The sequence below is a fragment of the Pagrus pagrus genome (assembly GCF_965226575.1).
Source record: "Pagrus pagrus genome assembly, chromosome: 24".
Lineage (NCBI taxonomy): Eukaryota > Metazoa > Chordata > Actinopteri > Spariformes > Sparidae > Pagrus > Pagrus pagrus.
In genome coordinates, this window is record NC_140206.1 from 20,653,733 (window position 1) to 20,667,938 (window position 14,206).

The window sequence follows — 14,206 nt, forward strand, 5'->3', positions numbered from 1 at the left end:
AAATTATTAGATCAGATAAAACTTATTAAACAAAACTTAAACAAACTATATGATAGTTATGAGGAGATGAAGGCAAAGTTCATCAAACAAAAGTACTATGATAATGGACCAAGAGCTAAAAAACTGCTAGCCTGGAGAATAAGAAAGCAACAAGAAGAAAGATCCATTAAAAAAATTAAAGACGCGCAATCTGGAAAAATGTGTCATAAACTAGAAGAAATACAAAAGTCCTTTGAAAATTACTATAAAGATCTGTACACCCAACCGAAAGGAGCAGATTCCTTAACTATTACACATTTTCTTAACTCACTGGATTTACCATCCATTGGATTAGAACAGAATAAAATAATGATGAATGAAATAACACAAAAAGAATTGGATAATGCTATTTGGAGACTTAAAACAAATAAAATGCCCGGTGACGACGGATACTCCACAGAATGGTATAAGACATTTAGAGAATTACTATCACCAACATTATTGAAATGTTTTAACTTTATACTTAACGGAGGTGAAACATCAGCTTCTTGGAGACGTGCCATTATCTCTGTAATTCCTAAGATGGGCAAAGATAAGTCCGAGTGCAGTTCGTATAGACCGATATCAATTTTAAATTTAGATTACAGATTATTTGCATCCATAATTGCAAAAAGATTAGAAAATATTATTCCGAACATAATAGATGAAGACCAGACTGGGTTCCTTAAAAACAGACAGAGGAGCATATGAGCAAAGATAAAGATGAATCCATCGCTCTCAGCCTTGATGCCGAAAAGGCATTCGATTCAGTTAGCTGGGAATACCTATATTTAGCATTACAAAGATTTGGCTTTGATATTAAGATTATCTCATATCTAAAACAATTATATCATTCCCCTTCAGCCAGAATCAAAATAAACGGTAGTCTGTCCAACCTTGTGTCACTCAAAAGAGGCTGTCGGCAGGGATGTCCCTTAAGTCCGGCCTTGTTTGCATTATTTATCGAACCTCTGGCTCAGGCTGTTAGAGAAGACCAAGACATAAGAGGAATTTATTTTAAAGACACTGAATATAAGACCTGCCTTTATGCAGATGATATATTAATCACTCTTTCACAACCAGATTTGAGTTTACCAAAATTAATGTCCTCCTTGAAAACATTTGGTTACTATTCGGGCTACAAATTAAACATTCATAAAACACAAATCATTTCATTTAATTATACCCCCTCACTACAAATTAATAACCTGTGTAATTTCAAATGGGAGAATGACATCATCAAATATCTAGGAATAAAAATTCCGAAGGATTTATCCACCATCTATGCAACTAATTATTTGCCAATTACCAAAGAAATAAAGACAGACTTAAATAAATGGAGTTTATTACCACTAGATTTACATAACCGAATAGATATAGTTTAAATTAATATCTTACCGCGATTGCTTTTTCTTTTTCTGTCAATACCAATAGAAATACCTGAAAAACAATTAATGGAGTGGAAGAGAATGCTATCTGGGTTTATATGGAAAGGCCTTAAACCAAGGATCAGGTACAAAACATTGCAACTGTCCAAGGAAAAGGGAGGGCTATCTCTTCCAAACATAGAGAATTATTACAAAGCTGCACAGCTTAGATACTTGATTTATTTGTGCGACCCATATTATAATGCTAAATGGAAAAATCTAGAACTAAGTCAAGTGGACATTCCCCTTCAGACCGTGCTTGGAGACAGGAACCTATACCTATTGCATAAACAAAACTTAAATGATTGGACAAAAACAACCCTAAACATTTGGTTTGCAGAATGTCATAAAAACAAACTGGAAAATCATATCAAAATATTACGATGGGTGGCGCATGATAAGGATTTTAAACCCGCCCAAATAGATGGGCGTTTTAAACAGTGGCTGTTCAAAGGTATCACAACATACTGTCTTATTTCTGATAAAGGGAGACTACATTGTTTTCAAAAACTTAAAGATAATTATGACTTAGAAAACCAAGACTTCTTCAGATATCTTCAAGTTAGAGCTCATTTTAACTGTGATATAAAAACAACAGAGGAAGGTAGTTCTGATTTAGTTAACATTTTGATTGATGCATACAAATCTAAATTAAACCGGAAACTGATTACCCGAATATACTCCAGTTTACAGTCATTCAATGGCTTTTCCACTCTTTATGTTAAATCCATCTGGGAAAAAGAAGCAAAAATAACCATTTCAGAAGATGACTGGTTAAACATCGGTAAAACTCAAACGAGCACTTCCAGTTCTGGTCATTGGAGGGAATTTTCGTGGAAAAATATGATTCGTTTTTTTATTACTCCCAAAATTAAACAGCATCAGAAAGGCCACCCAAGTTATGGAAGGTGTTGGAGAGAGTGTGGAAATACTCAGGCGGATCATTTCCATGTCTTTTGGGACTGTCCGATTATACAACCCTACTGGCGAGATATTGTGGAGAAAATGAAATCAGTGGTAGGCTTTCAGTTTGAACACGATTTTTGTACAATCTATCTTGGTAATATCTCCCCTACAATCAATGTCACTGATAAATATTTGATTAAAATAATGATGGTAGCCAGTAAAAAAGCTATTACGAGAAGGTGGTTATCAAAAGACCCCCCATCGAAAGAGGAGTGGATTGCAATTGTGAAAGAAATATATGACATGGAAAAACTGACTTTCTCCTTGAACCTGTGCATGGATAAATTCACTACATACTGGAGGAAATGGACAACTCTTCTGGAATAAGTGTTCCCTCATCACAACAGGACACAGTTAACATTTACTAATGTGACTGATTATTTTTTGTTTGAGTACATGTGGTACTTTATGCTTTACGATATGAAGGAAAGACTGTGGGTAAATAGAACTAAAAGAACTGAAATGTCTTTAAAACCTGGACCCAGCCCTATCTCTTAAAAAGTACATGACATATTGATTCATTTCCCCTCTGTGTAATTTGTTTTCTCCATCGGTGCCCCTTTCCATGTTCTTTTTTTTCCTCTTGTTTCCATATATACTGTAAAACTTCTTAAAAATAAAGTTTAAAAAAAATAAAATAAAAAATAACCAACCAATCAGGGGTTGTGATGTCATTGACAGTGCGACATGAAAAATTCAGATCAGCAAACGAACAACCCGCCTTTTCTGTAGTCTGCCTTCATTTCACCAAAAAGTGAAGACCATTTCAAGAACTTTGCTGTACCATTCTAGACTTTTGGTTGTTTTTAAAACATTTGCGAGAAAAAAAAAGGCTTAATGAGCAAGTAGGCTTATGTTTTCAGTGTTGGATAAGGTAGCTAATTTGCTAACAATTAGCAACTAGCCAATTGTTAGCCTAGCTAAGACTTTTGCTTGGTTTTAAAACATTTGCGAGAAAAAAAGTCTTAATAAGCAGGTAGGTGAATGTTTTCAGTGTTGGATAAGGTAGCTAATTTGCTAACAACTAGCAACTAGCCGATTGTTAGCTGTTAACTGTTAAAACTAGCCAGAAAAGTGAACAGCGGGTCAACTGTGCAGTTATTGCCTTGGGAAATATTCAGAATTACTGTCAGATACTGCATTTTGCCTTGATAAAAATGCGTAGTTATTTAGGGCAGAGTGGTGAAGCAGCAGAGTTCATAATATTTCTGAATAGGATGCGTTGTACGTAGCTTTGTTAACCGTTAGCAGGGAAACAGGCTAATGTAAATAATTGCTGTTACTAGTTAAAGCTTGGGTCTGCAATTCGGTACAAAAGCATGATTTATCATATTTGTATAACATTTCTTAACATCCTGACAGCAATCAAAATATTAAATAATTTGAAAAAAAAACTAAATAAGTCCATTATCTCTGGCAGCTCCAGGGCTGTAAAAACGTCTCCCAATCCTTGTTAACGGCCCGAGGATGTTGTATGGACGGACTACCTGTCAATCAATGTGCCCTTACCTGACCACCCGCCCCACCCTCTGCTGAGTCTGCGCAGCAGTCATTGCGCGTGACCGGCTTTCTACACAGGAGCTATGGCGGACTGTTTACGACGAGACTGGCGGAGAAACTACAGCCACACTTCTCATCACCAGCGCTACCTACAGCAGCTTACACTGCTGAACAGAGACAGAAAAGAGAGAATAAACTCAAGAAGGCTATCAAGAAAAGAAGTTAGACAGTGCAAGAAGTAAAACGAGTCAATATCGGAGCGGGTTTTCAGTGATGTTGACAACTGAAGGAGTCGAAGACCTGAGGACGGACGCCATGGTAGCTGTGTCTCTGTTGGACAGGTAAGAGCTGGTTTGTTTTGTTGGGGAAATGTATCATTACTCTGCATTATGTAGTCAACGTAGCTAACGTTAGCTCCTTATGTTGCTGTCGCATGTATTCACCCAACACTTACGTTAGCCGGTTGTAGCTAACGTTAGCTAGCTAGCTAACGTTGAAATGTTTCCATTTTCCAGCTAGCTAGCTAACGTTAGCCGGTTGTAGCTGACGTTAGCTAGCTAGCTAGCTAAAATAACAGACTGCTGCCGTATGAAACATATTTACATGTGACGTCACCGTTTACACGCAGACCAACGTTTACATATATTGTGGATCTGATCCATACAGCAGTGTTCACACATACACTGCTACTCTGGGCTGTTTGGACATTAGCCAGACGAGCTGTATGTGAGGGCGGACTAGTTCTTGTGTGCAACACATGTGAAAGGCCAAGTCCACTGTTCAGAGGTCATAGGAAGATTACATACATCTGTGATTGTGGTTTGCATTGTATTTGTGAGCCGCTGTTGTAAGATGGTACTTATGTGATGTTCATTCTTATAGCCTTTGAACTAGACGTTTTAGAAATGTGCTGATGTTGCCTATTTCTGTGTCCTATAGTTATGAGAGGGACGCATCAACTTCCAGCCTTGAAGCGTCAGTTCAGAGCAGAACCATGCCCTGATGTTTCCACTCTTACTGCAGAGTCTCTCTGACAGGTGAGTGTAACTTGATGCTGATAGCAACATGGATCAAACCACTGTTATTCATGTAATATGTGTCTTTGATGGAAACATTTCATGTATGCATGTGTCCTTCTTTCATATCAAGTTGGTTTGCTCTATGTGCATGAATGTGCTCCTTAGCAGGGATACAATAGGAAAAGGAATTACATCATTTCTTTAGCTGCACCAGGAAAATGCTTCAAGTACTGGTCCTAGCAGTCACATGTTGGCCTACTGCTTGAGACTATTGCATATTAGTAAGACATTTTTTAAAAGAAAATAGACTTTGCATTTCAGTTCATCATCTGACTGTCAGCTGACCATAGCAGAATGTGGGAAACACAGAATGCACCTGACAATCCCTATAAATAATCGCTTGCCACCATCACATAAGCTTCCCATCACCCACCTAACCCCAGACTTCATTTTTTTTTTACATAGCAACAGTCCTGTGTTGTCTTTGAGCGAATCAATAACATTTTTATGCCCCATAAACACATTTAGATGTAACTTTATGTCCTGTAAACACATTGAGTTCTCCATCCTTATCCAGTTTTCAGTAATTATTATAATTTTTTGCAGAGGATGACATTCCTTTCTCTTAGGCCAGGTACTCTAAGGTGTACAACAAGAAGTCCAGCAAGTAGAGCTTGTACACACTACTATAAAAATGCATAGAAAAAACAATGAGAATGTGAAACTATGTAAATTACTCTGAAAGTTACATTTTGCTCACCCCTCAAAAAGTAGAATTGGTAAATATGAAATGACTGTAAATGGCACAATTCTGATGTAACAGAGACTATTTCTGGTTGTTTTCAGGAATATTTGTCACTGTATAAAATGCAACTCAGGTTGTGGTGTTATAATAAATTGAAATTAATTTCAAGGGCCTTGAAAAGCTGCATTTACTGTCAGATAGTAATTGTGTTCTTTCTACAGGACAGTTGCTGCCAAGACAGTAGGGGATTGAGACAGCACCGACATCAACAGCATAACCAGTCAAGAAACCTCTGGATGTCCTTCCTGTATATAGTTGTTTATGCTAATTGTACTGTATATTGTGTAAACGATAAAAGGTATACTATTTGTATACTATATTTGTAGTTTTATTTACTTACATGTGTTCCAAGAAATGGAATAAACAAGAGTCTTACCTAATTCAGTTGTTATTATTAGTGCATCATGTAAAGTGTAAGAACTGTAATGGGATGGTTGTTTATGCTGGAAGTGTAAAGAAAAGGCATTTATCATTTTCAAGACTTTATTCAAACAAGTTAGAGATGATGCAAAACAAGGAGTAAATACAGAACGACAAATAAATAGGTGTCAGGCAGAGTTCAGCACTTGATGTGACTGCTCCAAACGTAGTCCTTGAATTGTGGCCTGTAAAGCAACAGATGAGCAACATGATTAGATATTTTTATGGAACAGAACTCGACTGTCCTCAGAATACTGTAAACATACACACTTTCAATGGTCAATACTTTATACATTCCTGGACAAAACTGTACAGATGTCCCAGTTTATATTACATTAAAAAATAAAAAGGACCAGCCCTTGATCTTTCTTCACATGTTTCTACTTTCTGTGTTTATTGTTATGCACCAAAACACAAATTCAAATGGTGAAAAACTACTTGGCAAAACATGTGATTCTGAACAGGGCACGTGTGTCCAAGTTACATGCCTGGTCAATATACTGTACAAACACAAATAGTTGTAGGTGGTTATCAGGGGACAAAAAGCACCAGTAATGTTCTACTTTAGATGCTGACCTGCTCATGTGCAATCCATTGAGCTTGAAGATCTACTCGATCTATGAACACCTGCTCCTTGACCTGTCGCCCTCACGTCCACGGCCTCTGCCTCCACTCATGTCCTCCTCTGACGGGATGATGTGCTTCGCTCTGGCGTGTCTTCATCATCAGTCAACAATGCTGTCATCGTGGAAGCTCTAACATGCAAAACATCGTATCATCATGAGTCCAATACAATATTCACGTTCGTCTGTGAATCACTGAGGGAAACGAAAAAATAAAACACGTAGCAGGCCCACCACTAATCTTGATGTTTTAGCTTTTCCATATCTAATGTTAGCATAGCCAGCTGCTGCTAGCTAACCAGCAATGAGTTACAACATCAAAACCCACTTTCAAAACAATGTCTCAATGCTAAAAAAAAAGCTAAGTTGACAGCTATCAGTGCTAGCAATGGCTATGTTGGTTGTATACGTTCAATTTGATTATATTAGGTGTTTACTTACAGGTGAATGAGACATCGTAAAGTTATTGGTAGTCGGACGTTGTGAGACAAAATGATGCGCTGTCCTCCTCACCGCTCGTGAGGACTCGGACTCCGTCGGCGGTGTTCGGCAGTCTTCGGACGGTGCGCGTTCATGGTTTGGGGGGAGCGGCTTCGTAGAGAGGCCTGAGTGCAGGGGGCGGAGTTTACTGGCTGGATACTTTCAAAATCTTTCACGGTCTTGATGGTTTTTCCAACTTGCAGACCCCAGCTTTAATTCATTAATAGCTAACTGTAGCTTATGCTACTCACCTCAATTTTGACAGAGAATGATGGCAACAGGCTAATCCAGACCAGGCCGATAACCCCACACATTATCTGTGCTATCAAAATTTTCCTCCAGGATCACTAGAGCATCACATTTATCCTGGACAATTGTTCATCACCAGTCCAGGACAGTCAGTCTCACTTTCCACTCATTGTTAATCCAGTACTGATACAGCATCACATTCATCCTGGACAGTCATTATCTTGACGTGGACTGTTCTTCTTCATCAGTCCAGGGCAATCACAGTCTCACTCTCCTCTCATTAAGTTTCAGTCCAGGACTGATACAGCATCACATTCATCCTGGACTGTTGTTTTTATCTTTTGTCCAGGACAGTCATTATCTTGACGTGGACTGTTCTTCTTCATCAGTCCAGGACAATCACAGTCTCACTCTCCTCTTATTAAGTTTCAGTCCAGGACTGAAGCATTGCATTCATCCTGAACTGTTGTTCTTACTTATCTTTAGTCTCTATAGTTTCAGTGTTCATCCAAGAGCAATATAGTATCACATTTATCCTGGACCATTGTTCATCACCAGTCCAGGACAGTCAGTCTCACTTTCCACTTATTGTTAATTCAGGACTGATACAGCATTACATTCATCCTGGACTGTTGTATTTATCTTTTGTCCAGGACAGTCATTATCTTGACGTGGACTGTTCTTCTTCATCAATTCTTATGAATTGTGCTCTTTTTTCTTTCAGGGATGGAAGATCTTATTAAAAAGGCCATCATTGAAGAAGAAAAAAGAAAATGTGGTTCAAAGAAAGCAAAACTTGACGTTTTTGTAATTCCAAGAAAGGAAGATGTGAACAGTTTTGTTATCAGAAAACTGAAAAGCCTTGATGGACAATTTGGTACATTTAACTGTACCTCAAAGAAAGACCAAGAGAAGGGTTATTTCAAATATAACTCTCTCCGATTTGGCAATCCAAGGGGTAAAAGTTACAGATATGTTGGATGTAAGGCCTATATTTCATTTAAAATCAATTATGATTGGCAAGGCCATACAGTGATTGTTCAGCGTGTTTTTGACCTGCATAATAACCACGTCACTGCTGATCCTCGTGATGGACACTCACACTGTATGGACTCGGAACTAAAGAGAAAGATAGAAGAGCTCCTTGCAACAAAACCTGACATCATTCTGTCTGAGAGTCATAAATGGGCACGGAATCGAGGACACAGTAACATCCATGATGGGACATACTTTGCCACACCACGAGACATAGACAACATCAAAACGACAGTCATGAGGAGAAAACGATTTCACTCCAATGATAGTCAAAGTGTGGAAGGTTATTTACATTAGCCTGTTACCACTGCGGGAGCATGTTGCACACTAAAAAATGTTGGGTTATTTTGGTAACCCAATTTATGGGTTATTAGTGTTGAGTTAAATTTTGGGGTTATTTTTATAGAGAGTAACCCATTTATTGGGTCATAGGGCTACTATTTTAACCCAATTTCTGGGTTTTCAAGGTTATGCACCATTTTTGGGTTGTTTTTCAAGGAGTAACCCAATTTTTGGGTTAGAGACTTGTGTGGGTTTTTTTTAGTCATACTTTAATTTTTTTCTTGACAGGGAGTATTTTATGGAGTAATCTCATTAACATACTTTATAATCACACATCTTCCTACATAAAATGCGTCCTTTACCTTCTCGAAGTAAATACTTAAAGGATAACTACCGTTTGTCTGTTATTAACATCCGGGGTCAAACTAGCAGTAGCAGCTACAGGTAAACAAGCCGGCTGTCGCGGGTGCACACGCAGCTCAGAGATGACATCTTCCAGGTCAGAGGTAGTAGGTCAACCTACAGACCCCGGATGTCGATAACAGGCAACAGGCGGACTCAGAGGGGAATAGCACGAGCGTATCGTAACAAAATATTGGTGAAATGAACTAGTTTCGTGGCAGATAATGCTCATAGAGGCTGCGCTTCAGTGCCCCGATCACTCGCATTATATGGATATACGCGGCGCTCAACTGGATCTAATTTCGTCCGAACGACTCCAAATGACACCAAAGTTGTCTGGGTGAGTAAATCAACGTATTTTATGCTAGAAATAAGGGCCAGGTTGTAAAAAACGGTAGTTCCCCTTTAAGCATGCTGTGACTATGACCATACACAGTCGTTGGTGGTGGTAATAATAATAATAATAATAATAAATTATGATTCAATGTGGTGAAATTGGCTCAATGGCTGTCTGCCGTTTGAAATAAATTCTCTGTAAACGATGGGCAATGCTGGAGCTTTATATCGGTGACTTTGGCCTGGAATCATATGAGAAGAAGAAGAAGAAGAAGAAGTGCAGTGGGCGGAGTTTGGAACTTGGGGTGCAGCGATCTCAACTTCTCCCTCGCTTGATTTGGATCACCGCCTCGCGCTTCCTGTGCTTCTCCTGACTCTCCCGTGCCTGTGAACTCCATCGTAAACGATTTGCCTCGTGTATTCAAGGTATGGATATGTTGTTAGCGAATATTGTAGCTATAACATTACACGCTTGCACAGTATTGATATCACGTAAACTTTTTTTGTGTCCATGTGTCCCCGTTGCTAGTTAATCACAATTCGTTAAACAACATTTGGGCTTCCGTGTTGTTTCGCACTTCTCTGTCATCTTTTGGTCTCAACTTCTATTATAGCACACATTGGTTTCGGCTTGTTGAAAATGACCAACCATACCACAGTTAGACTAGTAGCGAAGTTGTGACTAGGCCGCGATAGCCGCGGCCACTAGCAGTTAGCTGGTCGCTAGCCGTGGCTAACGCGGCCTAGTCAACACAGTAAAGTTACGCGGAAAGTACACTGGAAACGGGCGCGGTGCCCGCAGCAAATGGTGCTTATTAAAGTCAATTGAAGCTGCTCCACAAGCACAAGAGAGACGGCTTGTCTATTTTATTTCTTCTACACGCAGCTACGCGGCCCTTCAACAGGTAAAAACAACATAAAAAATGTCGTGTCCGTGCCGGCGTGGCCGTTCCCAGTGTGCTTAACTACCCTGCTAGTCAAGTTGTGTGTGTTGTGGTGAGAGGTAAAGCAGTGGGTTCGATTGTTAACTTTTCTTGCCAAGCTCTACATTGCTCTGTTTGTTCCCCCCAGGTCGTTTTAATAGACAGCTTCGTCGCTGCAAAGTTAACAGAGTGGCAGTTACCTGATCTCATTGAGAATTTTACAGGTGAGCATTTTACCCCTTTTGACCATGACAAAAGTAATGTGCCCATTTGTTGGTTCATCAAAGTTTCTGTGTAAGGCAGTGGGGCAAACATATCTATACAGCCCGTATTAGTGAAATAAAATGTATTTGTGTCTTATCCTCAAGCTGTTATGAATGAAAATGGGCCATATAATAATCTTTTAATCCTTGTCATTTCTCTCAAGTACAGGAAATGATGGTGTGTGATGATGATGATTTAATTGACATGCCCAAAATAAACAAATAAATAAATACATATAGTGTGTGGGAACCGAAAATAAATAAGCAGAGCATCTGTCTGTAGTCTAATGGATGTATTCTTGAGTCTATAAGGTAACAATAATATAAAAATAAATATATAGATTAAAATCATTGACTAAAACTAGACTAAAATGTCATCAGTTTTCGTCGACTAAAACTAGACGAAAATAGGCATGGGTTATTCTGACTAAAATAAGACTAAAATGCTCAGAGTTTTAGTCTACTAAAACTTGACTAAACAAAAAAGAGCATGAACCTGACTAAAACTAATAAAATGAAATGACAGTTTGGAACAAAGACTAGACTAAAACTAAAATTAAAACAGGCCGCCAAAAACAACACTACTTTGTTGTATAGTTTACCAATATAGTTTACCAATATTATACCACAAACTGAACATCTGTTATCTTGCTGAGAATTCACTTTCAATACAACATTCACTTCCTTTTATCTGTCTTTCTTTGTGTTTGTCTTAGGTTGGAACAAATGTGGTGGAGTATCTCCAGCAGGCCAAGCCCTACCCATCAGTCCTGGCCCTGGGAGGACCTCAGGAATGTGCCTCTCAGGTTTTTGTAGTCCTGGCAGGCCAGGCACTCCCGCAGCCAACACTCCTTGGGGCAGTTGATGTATGTTTCAAGGCGTTTTACATCTTCGACATCAGCTACCCCAAGGAGTGTTCTCCTGCCTGGGAGTTTCTCCAACAAGTGGTATGTGAAATAGAGGGACCAGAGTCAAAGACAGTCAAATTCTTCAAAACGGCACTGCTAAATTGCAGACTTGAGTAACTGAGTTACCACCATTGTTTTTCACAAATGTGTTTGCCATAAGTCAGAGTTAAGGAATTTTCTCTAATGTTAGAGATTGATTGTGTTTTTACTTGCAGTAGTTAAATTCTGTCAAATGTTTGACAGTTGTTTATATAAAATAAATATACATTCTTGTTAAAATTCTCATTCTCATTTTTTGATTTCAAGTATATTTTTAATGGAATGAAAACAATTCTGATAAGTAGTTGTAGCTAAAGGACCGCTTCACCATTTTTTTAATCTTCGTCTGTGGATTCTGTATGCCTTTCTTTTATTTGGGGTTCCGTGGGTGCATCATTCCAAACTTCTTTGCCAGTGACATGACTGCCATTCACTTTATCAGTGATGTCATTGGTAGACCAGTTTCAAGCTCCCCGTGGAACCACAGAACACCAAATAGAACAAATTTCTTAAATATGGCATACTGAATACACAGACTTAGTTTGGGAAAGTTAGGCTCTGTTTAAAAGAAATAACCCAACACTATTTAATTTAACCCAATTGTTGGTTCGAAACCCAATTTTTGGGTTAAATATTCAACCCAAAAGTTGGGTTGAAAAAAATAACCCAACCCGTTGAGTTAAAATAACCCAAAAAAGGGGTTGGTCCTTATTTGAACCAACAATTGGGTTAAAATTGGGTTATTTTTTAACCCAACTGTTTTTAGTGTGTGGATTTTAACAGCCATACACATCAAGTCAAGAACTGATCATTTTGCTTCAGACACAGATGATGAAGTCGAGCCTGGCACAGTACGGCAAGCAGCTAGTGTTTGTGGACACTACCTACTGTGTCAACCAGTACGAATTCCCCTTGTTCACTCTCCTTGTAAGAGATGGTCATGGACGAGGAGTTCCTGTGGCGTATGCCATTTTAAGCAACGAACGGCAGAGGAAAGCTCTTGAACAACTGAGACAGCAGTTCCTGTGTCCTCCTAGGTAAACAGCATTTTTGTTAACTTTTATCTATGCAAATTGCTATTTCTGTGACTGTTATTGCTTCTTTGTTTACACTGTTTTGGAATCCTATATCCAGGGAAACCAACAGTCTTCCCTGGTGTGTAAGGTGTGAGCGTGGCTAGTGTTGTGTCTACATAATGTAGACTAGTCTTTGCCTGATCCCAACAATATTGTGTTGCCCCTTTTCATTTGTTCACTACATCTGGATGTCATCGCCTTAGAACCTTAGTCATACCTGTGGAATGTCAGGCCAATATGGCATGATGCATTTTTGCATGATGGGGCTATGACTTCAATAACACTGGTGTGACTCTTTAAGAGTGTGAAATTTAGAGGTGTAGAAGATGACCTTGACTGTTTGTAAATGCATGTGTGGGAGTTCACTGAAAATAAAAGTACAGTGAGGAGGATAATGATGATGATGTGATGTTTATGATGATGATGCTGATGTTTATTATTTTTAAGGGCATTCATGGTTGACAAGGACTATGCTGAAATCAATGCTTTATTGAGCATTTTCCCTGAGTCCACTATCCTTTTGTGCTGGTATCATGTCATGCAGGTAGCTAAATTTGTTTACTGTACTTATATTTGCATAATTTTGCACTCTGGGATTCAGTATGAGTCCTATATTGTTTAATTGCTTTCCCTAATCCACAGGCTGTTCAAAGATGGTTATCCAGAGTCCGGAGTGCATGGACCCTCAAGTTTAAAGACCAGGGATGACATAATGTCTTTCTTTTACAAACTGAAGGCTTGTAAAACTGTAAGTATTTCAAACCTCTAGATTGCAAATCCATTGTCCTCCGTTCCATGTCAGCAATGTTGGAATTACAGTATGGAGGCATTAGGGCTTTGACATTTACCCAAAAAATCACATTCGAACTTTGTTTGTTTATTAATATTAATATTTGAATATATTCAAATATTTATTGATAATATTTTGATCATTAAATGCCTCCAGTAAGACCTATATTGGTATCAAAAGAAAGTCGTTTTTCTGTTGTTCTATGTTCTGTCCACCAGAGGGCAGTGTATCAATCAACAGACAGAAAAAAAGTCAATTTTTTTTTTTATTGAGTCAGACCTTTACACATAGGCTTAGACAGGTTGTATCCACTGTTCTTATCAAAAATAAATAAAAAATAAGCCAGTCAGGCTAAGTACTGAAAACACAAATAAATAAAGGTAGGGTCCATTCGTATGTCTATTCAAAACCAGCACACGGCCACCAGCCACAGGCCAATTAACAGATGGTTTCACATTACCAACCACTCACTGACTAATTGTTTAGCGATCTGACAGCAATACGCCAACCAAAAACAAGGCGCTTTTGACATGTAAAATTGATCAAACACATCAGTTATCACTAGAACACCATTATAACACTATAGTTATCCGAACAATGAAACAATCAAAGCCTATGCTAATAATTCGCCATTAATGGCTATCT

At 38.5% G+C, this 14,206-nt stretch overlaps 2 long non-coding RNA genes across 2 annotated transcripts; one reads left to right on the plus strand and one right to left on the minus strand.

The window, feature by feature from the left end:
- Positions 1-3,830: 3,830 nt before the first annotated feature.
- Positions 3,831-6,507, plus strand: LOC311253113. Its single transcript, XR_014621623.1, has 3 exons — positions 3,831-4,252; positions 4,851-4,948; positions 5,897-6,507. It is a non-coding gene; the product is annotated as an uncharacterized lncRNA (long non-coding RNA).
- Positions 6,242-7,371, minus strand: LOC311253112. Its single transcript, XR_014621622.1, has 3 exons — positions 7,220-7,371; positions 6,732-6,910; positions 6,242-6,340 (listed from the first exon to the last, which is right to left on the minus strand). It is a non-coding gene; the product is annotated as an uncharacterized lncRNA (long non-coding RNA).
- Positions 7,372-14,206: the final 6,835 nt, after the last annotated feature.